This window comes from Musca autumnalis, unplaced genomic scaffold (assembly GCF_047663935.1).
Source record: "Musca autumnalis isolate F117 unplaced genomic scaffold, ASM4766393v1 scaffold_4, whole genome shotgun sequence".
In the NCBI taxonomy this organism is placed as follows: domain Eukaryota; kingdom Metazoa; phylum Arthropoda; class Insecta; order Diptera; family Muscidae; genus Musca; species Musca autumnalis.
Window position 1 is genome coordinate 63,741,402 of NW_027411977.1, and position 15,259 is coordinate 63,756,660.

At 34.8% G+C, this 15,259-nt stretch overlaps 1 protein-coding gene across 1 annotated transcript in view; it reads left to right on the plus strand.

Moving 5' to 3' along the window:
- Positions 1-8,534, plus strand: part of LOC141402449 (protein Asterix) — a 225,222-nt gene extending 216,688 nt beyond the window's left edge. Inside the window, exon 4 of the mRNA XM_073983754.1 lies at positions 8,521-8,534. The gene's annotated coding sequence lies outside the window, so the exon portion shown is untranslated. The remainder of the gene's footprint in view (positions 1-8,520) is intronic.
- Positions 8,535-15,259: the final 6,725 nt, after the last annotated feature.

Below are 15,259 nucleotides of genomic sequence, written 5' to 3' on the forward strand. Positions count from 1 at the left end.
TGTGAAAACCATTATTCCAAACCAAAATTAGTTTTTTGTAACACAAATATGTGCTTATTTTGGCTATAATATCCTAACTACTATCCCGATGATTATAAGTTTGGTCTCATTTGATTCCCCGTGAAGTCTTTATTTAAAACTGTTACTTTTTTTGTAATTTTTGACGGGTAAATGCACCTATATTTTCAAAAAATTCGGATTACATTTAAAATTTTGTCAATTTTTTGTAAATTCCGCGAATGCTGAGAAACATTTTACAAATATTATGCAATCTACTTAATGACATCACTTCGTGATAACTTTTCAGTGACAATAGTGCTCAATAAAATAATTAGCGTTTTTATAATAATTTTTTCTTAAAAGCAGAAGTAAAACCGCGATAACATTTGTCCGCAACAACCTAAAATTTGCTCGCGAGCGGATTTGTACTGGGGAATTTTTTCTTAACCTATGTACCAAAAATCGTGAATGTAGCGCGAAAAGAAAAAAAATCAATTTTTTGGAAATGGAATATGAAATAATTGGCAGTTTTGCCCATATACCCTCGTTAGCAAAAATGCTTGCTATAAACAAGGCGATAGAGGCATTTACAAAAATATAATGTTCTGAAGAGTTGTGTATGACATTCCAGAGAATATTTTCCCAAAAGGTAACATTATGAAGAATTTGACATTTTGGGAGATACGCTGCGAAATATACACTGAAACAGTTCTTGTGTTGTGCTCCACGTTGGTGCGCCAATTAAGCAGTTCTTCGTCTAAGGTTATACCCAATGTCCATTAAAACGAAGAGTATTGCTGTTTAAATGATGTTTTATTTAACTTTGTCTTTGGTTGGTATCTTCCACTTGGTTTCTCAACTAGTACTATGTCCAAAACTTATTAAAAGCTGGTTGACTATTTGGTTTCTCGAAGGTTGATCTCAAAGTGATTTTATTCATTTTTTATTCTACTAAGGTACTTGGTTTGAGAAGCGCAAAAGTCGTCTAGACTTACATAGATGTGTATTTTAGTAGTAAATACAATGTTGCAATGAAATAGTATGATAATAGAAATATGTACAGGGTTGCATAGAAACCGTTAAAATTTTAATACATAGAAAATATAAACAGAGTTGTATGGAATATTTACAAGCTTATACCCCGGTTACACTATTGAAGGTTAACCCACTGGGTTTAACAGATCCAGTGGGTTAATCTTTGCTGGTTACACTTAGCTTTTCGAGGATATAAACTGTCAGCTGATGTTTGTTTACGTATACATACAAAATAACTAATAAAGTCGTGTTTAACACTTTTAAAATTTCTCGCATGAGATATCGTCCCCTCTTTGCTCATATTGGTATATTTTACACACAGGGATACATTTTTGTATCAAGGTATCAAGCGTACTTTTTGTTAAAAAAGTGTCTAATGTAAAAAAATAAATAATTTTATGATTTTCAAATAACTTTAGATTTGTTAACTCCATAAAATCTCATGCGACCAATCGTAAACGTGTAAAACACACAAACTCTGTTGCAAAAACAGTTGCAACTTTTGGTACTTTTTGAGTAGAGTTGGAGTTTTTTGCACAAATACCGAATACAACACTGTATTTTTGGTGGATTTGTGCCGGATTTAAAATAAACCCAGTCGTGAGAGGATTTAATTTTTGTATGGCAAATCTGGTCAGATTTGACCAGATTAAGCAATAAATCCTCATAAAGTGGGTTAACCCGGCAAAAAACTGTAGTGTAACCGCACTATTACATACTAAACGTTGAATTTTAATGATAATTTATGACATATAAATAATGGTTTGCTTCAACACAAATTATAGAATTTTTAGACATATTATAAAATTTGAGGCAATAAATGCAATTTTTCGTGTTCACTATTCCTCCAAATATTTTCTTCTTGCTCTTATCTACAAGTTTGCTGCAGATGTCAAAACAAGATTCGTATTGGTTTCAGAGATACAGCACCGATTTGTTTTAAAAATTCGATTTTTAACCATGTTTAGATGAGGCCATAAAAACCGAACCCGATCTAAGAAACGAAAACCCAAATATGGTTTTTGCCTATTGCTCCTCTACTTTCATAAAATTCTGGAAAGAAGTTGTTTGCACGCGATTGGTTCAAAAATGTTGCATAGTGTTATCATGGGAACTTTTCTACATTTTTCAATTTTTCATATCTTTTCATTGCGGATAAAAATATAAAAGATACCTAATATCAAGCATGTTGCGTACTGCTTCATTATGATTAATTAAATTCATTGAATTTTGCAAAAATAAAATTTTTTGAGAGAGTATCATTTTTGAGTGATGCGCTCATTGAGCATGATTGTATGCATTCTTCACTTTTTGGCAAGCAAACCTCTATTTTATTATAAAAAATGTGTCTTATTAACTGAGCGCCATTTAACATTGAAATTGAATGAATTCGCAAAAAAATGAAAAATAAAAAGAAATTGTTTGCAATTGTAACCACAAATATTGACCATCACCATCTTCTTTAAGCAGCTGATTGAGAGTGATGACACATTTTCTGACAGCTTACCTTGGAAAGTGTTTTGTCATTTTTTTTTGCTTTCAAAGAAGGTATTTTTCATCGTTTGTCGCCCAGTATCTGAATTGGTCAAAGATGCTTAAATTACCCAGTTATAAATTAAGTCATCATTCAATTTGCAGAAGACTTGATTGTGGGTGTGTGTGTGAACATGTACGAACGGAGCTACCCAGCAAACCAAATGTCTGATGTCCGACACGTCTGAACAATTTCGGAAGCATAGTCGTTCAGATTTCGTTCCGATTTCTAAACGATTTTTCGGATAGGAAATAGTTCAGATTTTGTACCGATTTCGGAACGAATGTCGGAAAGAAATTTCCTTTCCGAATTTCCTAAGGATTTTCTTCAGATTTCGTTACGAAATCGGACCGAAATCGATCCGATGTCGCTAAGACATTTCGTTCCGAAATTATGTCAACCACTTCATACAACTTTCGTTAAGATATCGTTACGATTTCGGATCAGTTATCGGACGTATCGTCCGAACTTTGTTCCGATTTCGTTACGATGTCGGTACGATTGGTTTGCTGGGTACTTATGATTGCAAGCTGTTTGCAAATTACAATTACAATGATTTTGCTAAAATATGAAATGTATGAAATTAAATTAATTTGACGGTGTTTGAGGGATTGTTGTTGTTGTTGTAGACTGTTTTGTGTGTTAAGTTGATTTTTCGTAATTGGTCTTTTATTGCAAATAATAAAGATATTTAAAGAAATATTTATCTACTTTGTGAAAGCCCTTTGATACAATTGTGTGTTAACACAGTTCATTGAAATGCTTTATGGAGGAGTATTACCCAATTAGATATAAATGAAAGTACATATAGACGTAACTTAGCAAAGGGTAGGGGGCAAGTGGCTATTCAAGAATATACAGTTAGACATCAAATGTTTTGCAAAGACCAACATTGTAAATAAAATTCATATTAATTGTTCGTTAATAGCAACTAATTATGTAAAAACTATACGGGTTTTTGTGTAAAGCTCTTGTTATTGGTCCTCAAAACAATATTCCGTCAATATATACAAAGAATTTTTGCGTTTTATAACAAATGCAGACTAAAATAAAAATTACCTACTACACGTGGGTGACAATAAATGTATTGCAAAAATTACCAAATCTATGATTTCTTGGAGAATTATCAAATTTGTGTGCCTCAATAAGTTGTTCATCCACTTTGAACATTCATTGGAGCTTCAATGAGCTTAGCTAACTCAAAATTAAGGCTCGGCATGTTCCACTCTATGGGTAATGGTTCCCCAATTTTTAATAAATCTTTATCCTTCGGAGGATCTTTTTCGCGTTTTATTCATAAAATGGACCAAACATTTTATAAGGGTTAATATGAGGATTATGGCCCGAGGTATTTATTAGTTTAGTGTGGCTATATTACATGAGCAAATTACACAAATAAGATTAATATGTCAAGATTCGGCTTTTGCCATAGTGGTAGTTTAACTTGTTTGAGTCTATCTGGATGCATTTTACTGACATTCAGAATAATGACTATTAAATATTTCCTAATGATGTCAGAGGGGGGAGAACCCAATCATTATAATGTCCATGAACCCGATTTCGCATACTTTTTTGTTTGGTAAAGAATATACACTTATACCTCGATTTGCGTTAAAAATTGGTTCCGACGAACTTCAACGCAATGCGAAACAATACAAATCGAAACACGTTTTCCATATGTTTATGTTAAGAATTTTTTAATTAATTCTACAATGTTTTAAATTTCAAAATTTTCTCATTTTGCAGACGTAAAGACCTCGGTAGATAACAAGCCTCGCCGCCTGGCTTTCTTCTGACATAATAGAACTAGAAGAATACAGGAGGCCGAGCCAATTTCAAAGTAGGTTAGACTTTTCTTCTATTTTTATTATGTCAGAATTGAAGCATGGCAAGAAAGCCAGGCGGCAAAGCTTCATATGTACCGAGGCCTTAAAGGCCAAAACTCAATGGATTTTCTTGGATTGTACTTCTGGAAAAGAATAAAGAATGACCGAGTCATATTTGAACTGGGTTGCCCTTGTCTTTTATTTTTTTACCAGAAATAACTTAAACAATACCGAAAAATTAATAGTTGGATTGAAGAGCTCAATGAGCCTCAAGTGATTCCTCTTCTAATGCATGTACCATGTTAATAAAAAAATAAGTCTTCGTTGTTCATTAATTCATCGTGAGAGGTTAAGAACGCATGCATGTCTTATTCTTCCACACCTGCAATTTCTTTCGCGGCTGCAATATCTGCGCTACGTGGTCGTTCTTTTAATACAACATTATGCAGATTTGCTCTCGATTTGAACTTTTCAAACCCCTCTTGACTAGCTTCAAATCTTTAAGCATATTCAATACTTGTAGAGGAGGAACTCTTCCTTTAAAATGTATAAAACTAGGATTTTTCGTTGGTTAGTATTTTCTATCTATCTCGTAGTGCAAAACTCTAACTCATTTTTATACCCTCAGCATTTATGCTAACGAGGGTATATACACTTTCATACGGGCAAAATGTGCCTCATCGAAATAATGGTTTTAGACCCCAAGTATGTTTGGACGAAATGTGTTTCAGACAATTTGGAGTTGATTTAGCCATGTCCGCCGGTCTGTCTGTCTGTCTGGTTAGTGCGCACGATAACTCTCGAACGGAGAAACCGATTCGGTTCAAAATTTGGCTTTCGTAATATTTTGCCTAAACTTAGTTTAAGCTCGAAGATGGGCCATATCGGTCCACTCCTTCGGGTACCTCTCCCACAAAAATTCGGAAATGTTCGGAAAATTTGTGCGCACGATAACTCTTGAAGGGAGTAACCGATTTCGTCCATGCTTTGCACATCCTGAAATTTCTACCAGACTTAGATAAGGTTCCAATATGGACTCAATCAGTCCACTCCTTCAGGTACCTCCCACACAAATTTTCGGAAAAGCTCAGTTTAGGACCAGCTCGCGAATCGCTTTGATTTTTGTTGTAACAACTTGTATTCACTGCCCCCCATACGAGGGTACAAGTTTCATCGGTAAGCCCATACTTTCTGACAAAATAGCCTGGAAGTTTTAAAAAACCTCTATGACACCGTGTGTAGTTGTTGGAGCGCATGATAACTCTCGCACGGATATGCCGATTCCGTCCAACATTTGGCCTTCGTAATATTTTTCCCAAATTTAGTTTAAGTTCGAAGATTCGGTCCACTCCTTCAGGTACCTCCCCAACAAAAGTTCAAAAATGTTCGGAAAAATTGTGCGCACGATAATTCTTGAAGGTAGTGACCGATTTGGTCCATACTTTACACATCCTAATATATTTACCAGGCATAGATCAGGTTCGAATGTGTACTATATTTGTCCACTCCACACAAAATTTCGGATAAGTTCGCTTTAAGGCAACTCGCATTCACTGACCCCCTTTGCAATGGTACAAGTTTTTTCAGGGGCAAGTAAATACTTCTTGAGAAAATAGCCCGAAAGTTGTAAAAGTCCCTATGGCAACATGTGAAGTGGCTGGAGCGCACTATAGCACTCGCACTGAAAATGTTGTACCGCCTCTATCAGCGATGTTATATTGTGCTCCACGTCGTTCGGACTTGGAGGATGTTACATATCATTGATATGAAGAAGTCTTTACGGGAAAACATTTTTTTTAATGATATATTTTTTCCTCAAAAAATATATTTCCCTAATATACTCGTACATCGAAAATAGAAATAAAAATATAAAATGCCATATGGAATTTGACACTAACATTACAGCCCAGTTCACTCAGGTGGGTATTGCTGTTACCTTATTTTGTTCTACCATGAGTTTTACCAAAAAAGTAAAGGAACGGAAAAATGGTAGATCTGGTAACAATGTCAAAAAGAAACAAAAAAATCAATTTTCTTTTTATTTCACTCTTTTTAATTTTGTCAACGTTCGCTTTTTTTTGTTTTTGTTAATTTTTGTTCATCATTGCCAAAGAAGCGTCAAACAAATATCGAAAAATCTGTTCTACCATTTTTTACCCGAAGACATTTGTCTTTCTGGCCTGTGGTAGAAGAGAAAGCCACTTCCGTTCTCTCTCTCTTAAAAATTGCTTTCAGTTTTACCACATTTTGGGGTTAAGGAGCGCTTTGCAGGTTAAAAATGGTAAGAAATGTTAAAAATGGTAACCTCAGTCAAGTAAAGGAACACAACTGTTGTTGCTGCGCTGCATCTTAAGTTCGCCTCTTTGAGAAATTAGGTTCAAGATGTTGTTTGATATCCAATTTTTTCTATGTTTTTCATGGTTGTGGTCTTTGTTACAGGGTATTAATTTATACTTCTCTCGAATGTGGCCCGAGTGTTCCAATTTGCCCAATATAATCTTGCAGCTTGTATTAAATTCGATGGTAATACACTGCCTCAATGTGATCAGCACATGATCACCCTCATCTGAAGCCCTTTTGTACTTAGTATTTAGAATGCTGCAACTATTCATTTATTATATTTGAATATATTGCTATGAAATGAACATTAAACAACAGAAAACAAGGTGCCAACAATGCAAAGAACAACAATGTGATTATCAAATTAACGTTTTTAACCTCCCACTTCCCATGGCCAACAATTGAATGACTGTTCGTGTTCTTAGTGTCCATGTTATGTTGTTAATTGTCTGGTGTGGTAGCTTCTTTATTTCTTGTTAAGAGTCGTATAACGGATATGGTGACTGACTGAATGACATCAGTAGCATTTTTTGAGGATGTTGAATTAAAGTAGGCAAGATAATTAAATAAAAGGTGCTATAACAAGTCTTAAATGTTTGGTAAGAAGTCTGACTGCTACAAATGTTAACAAATAATTACACCGATTTTTTTTTTTTGGTTTAATGTAGAATATAATTAAGCGTTAAGATTCGTAACATAAGTGTGATTTTAGTTTGACTCAACTCATGTGAATTTAACAATTTGTTAAATTGTTTATCTTCTGCCTTGCTAATTAGCTTATCCTTCCGTTGTTGTTGCTATAAAACTCAAATTAATTGCGAAAATATATACTTACTTCTTGAAAAGACCTTGAATATAATATAAGAAATAATAATTTGAAATAGGCAGGCGGGATTAAAAAGAAACATAAGAATGTATTGGTTAAAGGAACTTATAAAATATCGCCTCGCAATTCTTACTTATTTTAATGAAAACAGAAAGGAAACATAGCATACAAATTATTGCTCTCAATATTATAACATGTTTTTAGTCTCTGAAAATTGTAAACAATAAATTCCAAAATTGAATGTTATTTAACTTTGTATTCTAAGGTCATTGTACCAATCACCGGTCCTCAACCAAGTTAGTAAATTAAATTGATCTCTACTTTGATTAAATTGCCATCTAAATATTTCTCTTAACAAAAACTAAAAAACAAAAGTCTTAACAGACAAACAGTTTCTTTTTCATACATATTTACAGTCAAGTCCATAATAACATTCAACAAACAGTAACCATCGCAAATGGATGCATAACTAATGGACGAAACACAACATACGACGCGTCGTCCATCCATCTATTGATGATGCTGCACTTAGTGCCAGTTAACCAATAATGTGCTTGAGTTTTTACACTTGCCACCACCACTTGTGCTGCGAACGTGTTCCGAACAGCACTTGACAACCTGCTGTTATTTGACATTACTGAGCAAAACTACAACAAAACCTCTAAACAAATGCGACTAAAATAATAAATATAAAGAATGTTAAGCGATATCATATAACAAAACAAAATTGGATCAACTTTTTAGTAGATTGGCTTTGTTTTTTTTTTTGCCTTTTGCTTTGAATGATACATTGACATTTTAAGAATTTTCACAATAGTAAAAAAATGGTATGTTTAGAATAGCTGTAAGAAAATACAATGTAAAATTATAGTTTTCATTTCAACCGGATGGAATAAGGGGAGGAAAGAAAAACAAATCAGCTCAGTATGACATTTTGATCTTTAATTCATTTTAATATTAAAACATATGGGTGACGTAGGGTCTGAAATATGCCAAGGAACGGTCCTTGACAAAGTCCAGGATTTATCTTGGTCCCTCTTCCTCCCCGTGGTGTCACCTGGGGTAGTTGCCTTTAACACCCGTTAAAGGTAGTGAGCTAAAATGTGCCGAGCGTTCACCCATCAGAACGTTAAAAACTTGGGTTTGGGCGCAGGGTTAATAACCCTCCCTTAGAAAAAGCAGCCTACTATGAAAAAACAAAAGATAAGGAAAACAAATCCGTCAAAAGTTGACGACCCCCGATCTGCAAATCTGCACCTGGAATGTTCGCACTATGTATAGAGAGGGTGCAGTTTACGCATTGGCAGATGTACTTGAAATGTACAAGGCCGACATTACTGCCATAGAGGAAATACGATGGATTGGGAAAGGCGCACTGTATTATAGCTGCCATGACATAAAGCATGAGTTTGGTTGCGGATTTCTAGTTGGTCGGAGATTAAAACACCTGGTCTCCAGCTTCACACCAGCGCAATGGCAAAGTATTGCCCACTCCATGCAAACAGCCGCAAAATCCATACTTGGATACCAGAGACCTCCACCAAGGAATCCATGGTATGATCAGGAGTGTCGTGCTGCTACCGAAGAGAAAAAGACGGCATATAGGGCTACTTTACAATCCGCAGCAACGTGTAGTGCACGAGAGAGATATCGGGAGAAAAGGAGAGAGGAGAAACGTCTTTTCTGTAGGAAAAAGAGGGAGATGGAAAAGCGGGTGTGTGAAAAAATCGAGATGTACAGGAATGAAGCCCGAAAATTCTACCAAGGAGTCAAGCATGAAACTGATGGCTTTGGTACAGGCACATCCTCCTGTGAGAACACCAAGGTAATTTGAACGTTTTTCAGAACTGTTGATATCCAATAGCAGCAAGGACGACGAAGATACTACAGACCCAATCAAAAAAGATGGTATTGAATGTATAAATAAATCGGCTGAAGAATAATAAGGCAGCAGGAGCCGATGGCTTACCAGCCGAGCTGTTCAAAACCGGAGGCGACACGCTGATTTTTTTTTTTTTTTTTTTATTATAAATTCAATTCTGTGAAATTACATAACAATTATGATGTTGCCTCTGCGCCATTAAGGCATAATTGAGGCGTGCTGGCAATCTGATACGATTCACAATATATATTTTAAAAATTAATTTGATAAAAGTTAACATTATATTAGTTTAGAAGCATCTCTAGCATAGACAATATATATGTTTTTAAATTTCTTTTGAATATTGACAAGGAGTCACAATTCTTTAAATTAGTTGGCAAGTTGTTAAACAAATGGCTACCCATGTAGGTAATTCGCTGTTTAGTTGATTCCAATCTGCATCTCACAATGCGCAAATTATTTCTATTTCTAGTATTAATAACAGTTAGATTTTTCTGAAATTTTATAGTGCGATAACCAATGTCATTTAAAGACTTAAAAACGTATATTAAGGTTTGATATTGGTACAAACCATGAACTGGTATAATTGTTTCGCAGATGTCACTGTATAGGCTTATGGTAGGGAAAGTAATTGGCAGTTTATATACACTTTTTAATGCTTTGTTTTGCATAATCTGCAACGCTTTTAAATTGCTTGAATTTTTTGCTCCATATATCGATGTTAGATAACTTATATGACTCTGAATGAGTGATTGGTATAATAGCATTTTGTATAATATCCCGAGTGCGGGCGCTACTTTATTTTTAATACTATTTATGTGCATATCCCAAGATAGGTTACTCTGCAGAGTAACACCCAAGTATTTGACATTATTTACCTCGTGCACTTCATTTCCATCAACAACAATGCTAATAAAGTGGTCTAAATCGTATTAATTTTGTTTTAGATACATTAAGGCACAACTTATTAATCCTAACAAACTCAATAATAAGTGATAAATCACGTTCCATTGCCATTTTTAACGGAAGGCCATTCTTATAGGGATAAAATATACATACATCAAACATGAACAGACGACCAGTTAATTGCAAATTGGCTATATCATTTAAATATATGGTGAATAACAATGGCCCTAAGCAACTACCTTGCGGCACTCCTGACTCAACAGTACATGTTCCACTTTTTTCTTCAGAAACAACCACATATTGTTTTCTATTTGTTAAATAATTCTTAAAAAGTGAAAACTCCTTATCACATATGCCATAATATAACAGTTTTCTCAGTAAAATTTCATGGTCAACAACATCAAAGGCCTTTGTAAAATCCAAGAAAAATCCTGCGACTCCAGAGTACCCTTCATCCAAGTTACTACATATAAAATTTACTATATTTAAAACAGATTCTTCCGTTCCACATCCTCTTTTAAATCCAAATTGGTACTTATACATGAATTTGTTATAATCAAGGTAAGTAGATAATTTCTGATGAATTATTTTTTCAAAAATTTTATCTACGACAGATAACAATGAAATCGGACGATAATGTTCAACTGATGTGGCATTTTTTATCTTTGGAATTGGGATAACTTTATTTATCTTTAGGCTATCCGGATAGTTTGCCGTTTGTATAATTTTATTATAAACTTGAACTAGTGTTGGTATTATATAATCCTTAACTTCTACTAAGGTCCTTGCACTTATATTGTCATACCCCGTTGAGACATTACATTTTAAACCCATTTACTTCAGTTTCAGTGACCAGGTTAAATTTGAATCTCTTGTGAGTTTGACATAGAGTGAATAAACTATTACATGTATCCCTTTGGTTCTTTGGAATCTTAGCTCTCAATTCTTTGATTGAGTCCACAAAAAAGTTGTTGAAAACATTAGCTTTATCTTGAGATGTTTCTATTTTACTTCCATCTGGATATGCTATATTTATTTCAGATTTAGCTTTGCGTCCCAGAACAGTATTTATAAAATTCCAAGTCTTTTGCGTATTACCATTGGTTTTCTCTAAATTATCATGATAATAATCCTTTCTTAATTGCCTCGATGCTATCCGTATAATTTTACTTAGTTTTTTCAACAACGCATTGTACTTATCGGTTTTCGACTTTCGCCTTTTTAGCAATATTTTTTCCTTATATAATATCAGTCTTTGTAGATTTATATTTATCCAAGGCGCAATCTCAAATCTCAAATGTTTATTATATTTTGTTACAGTAGTTGCATAAGAAATAGCGTTTGATACCCTTTCTAAAAACTCTGCAGCATAATCATTGCAACTATCCAAGTTAATGTTTGAAACAGGATGACTTTCCAAATATTCCTTAACTTTTGAAATATCACAAGTTTTCTTTATTTTTTCAATATATTTAACGTGCGAATTCTGTACTTTAATCTTACAGCAGATTACGTTGTGGTCTGAAATATCACACTGGACTGAATCTACACATAAACCACAGAATAAATTGCTAAACACATGATCAATGGAAGCATTTGACAATGGTCTAGTTATTAATTGATGACAGTTATGAACATCATAATTTGAACACATGTGTTTAAAATCATCAAATTGATGGCTTCTAGTTTGGTCTAAATTCGTATCTCCGAGGAATACAACTGATTTGCTGTTTATTCTACACAAAACGTCTTCAAATGCTGACAAAAAACTGGACACAGAGCATTTCTGTGAACGATAGTACGATATAATCTTCAAAGGCTTAGCATCTATTTTTAAGTTGTCAAAGGTTACTTCAATAAAGTCCAAAAAATCCAAACTTTGGCAACGTTCAACCGAATATTTAAATTTATCGTTAATATACAATGACGTTCCTTCATAACCATCAGATCTACAACAGTGAACATTTGTAAAACCAGGTATTGTATATAAATGCGTTAGACTTTTATGAAACCATGTTTCCTGAACAGCAATTACATCAGGGGTTTTTGAAAAACTTGAAATTAAATTTTTGAAACGATTAAATTTTCCAATTGAAGAGATGCTTCTAACATTTATACTTATAATATGTAAAAACGCATAATTCAAATTCAAAACATGATTATTATAAGTGGAAATATTTTTGATATAATGATTTATATACATATTTAAAAGTAATAGAAAATAAAACATACATATTATTTCAGATTTTATTTATTGGTTGGAGAAGGTGTATTCATCAGCTAGCTAGCACCATCTGGCAGGAAGAACGAGTACCCGACGATTGCAACCTGAGTATACTCTGCTCCGTCCATAAGAAAGGAGATAAGACTGTATGCTCTAACTATAGGGGCATAAGTCTACTCATATTGCCTACACGATCGTGTCAGGGTATTGTGCGAACGACTAAAGCCTATGGTCAACGAGATAATTGGACCATACCAATGCGGCTTTAGACCTGGCAAGTCCACCATTGACACCACCTTTTTGTCGATTATACTCGTAAAGCAGCCTTCGACAGCCCGCTGCGTTTAAAAAATGACTTTAACTGACACGAGATCCATAGTTAAAATAGCTCGGACCAACTGTGGAATTTGGTTCCTATAATTTTGAGGTAGTAAAAGTCTTTGTCTACTTCGGCACCTCCGTAAACATAACAAGCGACATCAGTTGTAAAATAAAAAGAAGAATTGTATTGGCCAACACATGCTACTTTGGCTTAAGTAAGCAGTTTAAAAACAAAGCCACAACTCGTCAAACAAAAATAACGCTTTACAAAACACTGATAATACCCGTGTTGATGTATGGTTCCGAAGCCTGGGTACTTGCGCAAGCAGATGAGGCAGTGCTTGGCGTGTTTGAGAGAAAAATTCTTCGAAAGATCTACGGACCGATCTGCGTTGACGGTGAATATCGACGTCATATGAACCACGAGCTGTGTCTGCTATACAACGACATCAATATAGTTAAAAGTATCGAGATGCAGCGATTGCGTTGGCAAGGCCATATCATAAGTGTGAGCGATGATGATCCCCCTAAAACGGCGTATAAATTCGAGCCACATTGCGGTGCAAACAAGTGTATGAAGAGATGACAAGGCGCCGTATTCCAAAAAGCGAAGCAATAAACAGAGAGAATGGGAGATCTTATCTTAGTTTGGTCTATGGAACAAATATTCTGTAATGAGCCAGCTAAGTAAGTAAGTAAGTCTCTAATGAATTCCTACTTTTCATTTTTGCGATTTTAATTATATTGACGAATATCACAGAAAGCAAAGCCTAAATGTGAAAGTAGGAAATCCCATCTTTACAATGATGCAAAGTAGGTTGGCTTAGGTGGCAAAATAACGGAGATATCGCAATAGTCAGTAATACATCCCATTTTTCTATTTTTTCTTTAATCAGGTCGCTACAGGTCGCAATTTTGATCGAATTGTCACGAAATTTTGAGGGATAATGGCGGTCCCATAAAGGAAGATTATTCAGGGTCGGAAGGGGCAAAAAAACGTATATGGAGAACATTTAACGTTTTATTCATATGCGAATATCTCCGCATCTAGTAGGCGTATACCAAAAGCCCGGCAATGGAAGAAGATAAGATTTCCTTTACATTGCTGCACAGTAGGTTAGGTTTGGTAATGTATCCCTTTTTTATACCCTCAGCATTTATGCTAACGAGGGTGTATACACTTTCATACGGGCAAAATGTGCCTCATCGAAATAATGGTTTTAGACCCCAAGTATATTTTATGTTTGGACACAAAAGTTCGAAAATGTTCGGAAAATTTGTGCGCACGATAACTTTAGAAGCGAGTAACCGATTTGGTCCATACTTTGCACATCGTGAAATTTCTACCAAACATAGATGAGGATCTTCCTATATTGACTCAATTTGTCCACGCCTTCGTGTACCTTCCACACAAAATTTCGGAAAAGTTCAGTTTAGGATCGGATCGTTTTGGCGGTACAAGTTTTATTAAGGGCAAAACGATACTTCCTGATAAAATAGCCTGAAAGGTCAAAAAAACCCTTATGGCACCGTGTGTAGTGGTTGGAGCGCAATATAACTCTCGAACGGATTTGTCGATTCGATCCAAAATTTGGCCTTCATAATATTATGTACGAAGATAAGCTATATCGGTTCACTCCTTCAGTTACCTCCCCCACAAAAGTTCAAAAATGTTCGGAAAAATTGTGCGCAAGATAACTAACTCTTCATGGGAGTGACCGATGTGGTTCATACTTTACACATCCTAATATATCCAACATGTATAGTTTAGGTTCGAATATGGACTATATTTGTCCACTCCGTCCGGTACCACCCACACATTTTTGGATAAATTCACTTTAAGACAGCAACTTGTAAAAACCCCCTATGCATAGTGGATCCACTTGTATGGAGAAAGTGACCAAAAATATTTAGAGTGTAAAAATCAAGCCAATGCCCCGGTTACAGTTTTGTGCTTCTGCGAAGAGTGTTTTAAGAAACCACGAGCGTAACATTCTCCCCCCTTTCCCCTCTGGAGGTGGTATACGGTAAGAATTGTTTTATGCTGTTTATACAAAATGACATGAACAAAGGTCCCGATTATTTATGATGCAAAAATAGGCTTGGGGAAACAAAACGATATCTACAACAACATAAAATCCAACCAATTTAGCGGATTAAAAAAATCAATATTTTTGTCTGAAAATTGGTAAAATGTTTAAAATAGATCTTATAGCGTTCTTCCTGGAAGGCACGTACCGCCAACGTAAGACTAATTTGGAAGAAGATTTCTTCATATTGTTACTGACGCCAATTATGTTAATGTACGTGGTCTGATTACAGAGTTATAGGCTAATATATCCATAGAAACCCTATTCTAGGGCAG